This window comes from Arachis hypogaea, chromosome 18, assembly GCF_003086295.3.
Source record: "Arachis hypogaea cultivar Tifrunner chromosome 18, arahy.Tifrunner.gnm2.J5K5, whole genome shotgun sequence".
NCBI lineage: Eukaryota > Viridiplantae > Streptophyta > Magnoliopsida > Fabales > Fabaceae > Arachis > Arachis hypogaea.
In genome coordinates this window covers 48,866,995-48,871,149 of record NC_092053.1, presented here as the reverse complement: position 1 = coordinate 48,871,149, position 4,155 = coordinate 48,866,995, and the positions used below count along the sequence as shown (strand labels likewise).

The following is a 4,155-nucleotide window of genomic DNA, read 5'->3' as shown; positions in this document are numbered from 1 at the left end:
TTTGTCTTTCCTCATTAAATTCAAAAATTCAAAATTTAAAATTCATAATTTCAAAATTTCAAATTTCAATTTTCAAAATTCAAATTTAAAAATTTAAAATTCAAATCTTAAATTTCAAAATTTCAAAATTCAAATCTTTTTTTTTCAAAAAAATCATATCTTTTTTCAAATTCTTATCTTATCTTATTCCAAAATCAAATTTCAATTTTCAATATTTAAATTCCAAAATTCAAAATCCAAATTTAAAATTTTAGATTTAAAATTTTAAAAATCAAACCTTTTCAAAATTTAAATCTTTTTCAAATTTTTATCTTATACTGTTGACTTTTTCAAAATTCAAAATTTAATTTTCAATAACCTTTTAATTTAAATTTAAATTTATTTTTATTTTTAATTTTTATTTGCTATTATGAGTTTTCACCCCCATCGCTTTGAGTTTAGTTCCAATGTTGTTGCAATGAATGAAAATTATAACAGGAACGTGTATCAAGGTCAAAACAATTAGAGATGGAAGGAGCTACGAGGATCTGATCAACCCTTTCGGCAATAACACTTTCCACAGTACCACAGACAAAGACCGTCCCACAATGCATGCGTAGACAATAGTTATGGTGGACCCTTTCGCAACAACCAACACCCACCTAACTGCTATAGTCAAGAGCCATTCCGAGGTGCATACCAAGACGATAGATATGGTAGACCCCCCATCATATACCTATGACCCACCTCCTCAACACAGCTTTGAACCACCATACTCACAAGCCCCTTTCCGCCATTCACCTCCATATGACCCTAACCCTCAACCACCATACCAACCACCTTATGAGCCAAATGAACCGTACATAGAACCACCCCCATTCCAACACAATTACTCTCATGAACCAGCACCTCAATATATACCATCTCCTTCGTTTTATCCTTCAAGGGCAAGCAAAGATGTAAAGGAGTGTACTGGAACTCACGACTGCCTTAACCGAGGTAGTAAATATAATAGCTTCCCGACATCTGAGCACTCAAAGTACTCCCATGGTTACATGTGGAGAATCAAAAGAAGAGTGTAGCATGAAGGAGACACTGGAAACTTCGGTGGATAATGAGGAACATGGCTTTGTATTGAAACAAGTGGAGGAAGCCACAATAGTTGCAGAGGAAGAAGTGGTTGAAGACCTGGGAGATGCTGAACCTCCATGGGAAATTCAAATCATAGAACCTCCTTCCAAGACGTTTGAATTTGATGTTGAAGAGGGTGTACAACCTCTGAGGCATATCATGGTTGAAGACTTGGAAGAGGTTAACCAAGAGATGGAGACTAAAGAAGCAGAAGCACAGCCTCCCATGCCCTTGGTAAGCAATGAAGAAGAGATTAAATTAGAAGAAAGCTACCAAGAAGAAGAGGTTGATATTGAAGAAGCTTGCAAAATTATGGAAAGTGTCAAGAAAGCACTCACGGGAGTAAAGCCTGCAATTACCTTGCCCAAGTTGTTGGAGATCCCTCCCCCTAAGTTGCCATCATCCTTCACAACATTCAAATGGGTAAAATTCATATCCCTTAGCTTTCTAATTCCACTTGAATATGGGCTACTAGAGACGGATGGTCAACTTAGAACTCTTTGTGGCATTAAGAGTAAGAGGAAGATGGTTAGTGGTTGGAGTTGGCCTGCAAGGTTCATTATGGTTGGAAGCTTTAAGTTTAAACGCAAAGGTTGGTGCAGAGCTCAATTGAATGGGTCTGGGAAGTTGTTTGGATGCTTCAGTGAGAATTCTAAGGCTGAACCACCCGGATGGAATCATGATGATCAAATAGAAGACGGGTGCAAAAGTAAGGTTTGGGACCCCGGAATTCATTCCAACCATCAACACTCTTGGGGCCTTGTCACTTGCTTTGACTTGCTTGAAGGCTTTATACGCCTAGTTTGGGACCCTGGAGGTTACTAGAAGTACAAACATTGGTGGAGATTCCTGGATCAGTACAAGCACAAGCCACCACAACAGGAAGCTCACCAAATGTCCAACTTAAGGACTTTAACTAAAAGTGCTAGGTGGGAGACAACCCACCAAGGTATGATCGTTTTTTTTATTTTTTATTTAGTTTTATTTGTTTTCGAGTTTTATTTTATTTTATTGTATTGAACCTGGAGTTTTGCATAACATTCATATTAGCATTGCATTCTGCATACTACATTATAAAAAAAAAACACGCACGCGACGCGGCAGCGTCGCTGACGCGTCCGCGTCATCAGTGCGTTTTGGAAGAAAAGAAAAGTAAACAGAGAGTCATGCGAAAGCGTGGCTGGAGGCGTGCCTTTGGCACAAATTGATCTACGCGACCGCATCACTGACGCGTCCGCGTCATTTGCGAAAAATGCCTCCCACGCGTCCGCATCACCCACGCGAATGCGTGCCCTGAAAATCGACGTAAAAAGGGTGTTTGGCAGAAAGTTAGGCTGGAATGGGGCTGGAACGGTGCTAGAAGCAAAAGCCTTACCATGCGAACGCGTGCCCCACATGTCCGCGTCGTTTTGCAAATATGGCCACTCACGCGATCGCGTGACCCACGCTATCGTGTCACCCAAATTTTTGGTAAAATGCATTTCAAACAGAGAGTTGCGCGACCGCGAGGCTGCCCCTGTGCTAATGACACAAGTCACTCCACGCAAACGCGTGACCCACGCGTTTGCATCACTTGAACACATCGCATACCACGCGACCGCGTCACTCACGCGTTCGCGTCGCCTGCGCCGCACAACTTATCCATATCAGCGCCAATTATCTTGTCTTTTCTTTTCTAATCCTAATCTCTTCTATCTTTTCTCCTTTCTTACTTACTTCTTCTTCCCTTCTTTCCCTTCTCATTCTTCTTATCTTTTATTCTATTTTACTTAATTTTTTTGCATATTTCATTCATTGCATTTTAATTTTGTGTATATTTTTATTTTCTTTTCTAAATTAATTATTCTTCCTTTGGTGTTAAAATTTTCTTATTTAACTGTTGCATCTTCTCTTGAATTATTTGATGCACGGAAAACTTGTCTCGCAACAAATTTCCTTCGACAAGTGTACCGAATTTGTCGTCAAGTAAAAACTCACAATAGAGTGAGGTCGAATCCCACAGGGATTGATTGATCAAGAAACTTTAATTAGAGGAATGTTATAGTTGAGCGAATCAGAATTTGAGTTGAATATTGCAGAAAATTAAATGGCAGAAAAGTAAATAACAGAAAAGTAAATGCTAGAAATAAAGAGCTGAATGTAAACGACGGAAAGTAAAGTGCAGAATCTTAAATGGGAATGGGGAAATTGCTCATACTTGATTGTGTCTCCCTGGTTCTTGAAACTGGCTCGCACTTCCTCCTTGAACACCTTGTTATCTTGAATCTCCTTGCCTATGCCTTCAAGTAGATTCTCAATCCTTGAGAGTCTGTCATCAAATGATTGTAGATCGTAATTAGAGGTGGAAGGATGAGGTAAGTTATTTTGATTTTGATGTGAATGTGGAGAGTTGTTGTTATGGGGGTGTTGATATGGTCTAGATGTGAAATGTTGGGGGGCTGCATTGTTGGGATTTGGCCGTCTTTGATCAAGGCTTTGGTCTTGTTGATTTCCCCACCCAAAGTTTGGGTGATTCCTCCATCCAGGGTTGTAGGTCTTGGAGTATGGATCATGGTTTTGCCTAGGTGAATTCCCAATGTAGTTGACTTGCTCCTAACTTCCCTCTGCTTCTTTATTCACTCCTTCTTGGGTTGTTGATAAAGTGGATATTGCTGCTACTTGGTTCCTCTCCATCTTCTTGGTGAGGTCAGCTAGCTGCTGGGTAATGAGCTTGTTTTGGGCCAGCAGAGCATCTACATTGTTTAGCTCCATCACTCCTCTCGTGTTCCCTCTTTCGGAAGCATAGAAGTAGTCATTCTCTGATACAGTTTCAACGACATCTATGGCTTCCTCAATGGTCTTCTTCTTGTTTAAAGATCCTCTGGATGAATGGTCTACTGCCTTCTTTGATTCATATGACAGGCCTTCATAGAAAATGTGCAGCTGCACCCATTCATTGAACATATCTGGTGGGCACCTCCTTGTTAGGTCCTTAAACCTCTCCCATGCTTCATAAAGAGTCTCACCATCTTGTTGCCTGAAAGTTTGGACCTCAGCTCTCAGCCT

At 40.2% G+C, this 4,155-nt stretch overlaps 1 non-coding gene across 1 annotated transcript; it reads left to right on the top strand.

The window, feature by feature from the left end:
* Nucleotides 1–4,048: 4,048 nt before the first annotated feature.
* On the top strand, nt 4,049–4,155 carry LOC112774399 (small nucleolar RNA R71). Its single transcript, XR_003188891.1, has one exon. It is a non-coding gene; the product is annotated as a small nucleolar RNA R71 (small nucleolar RNA).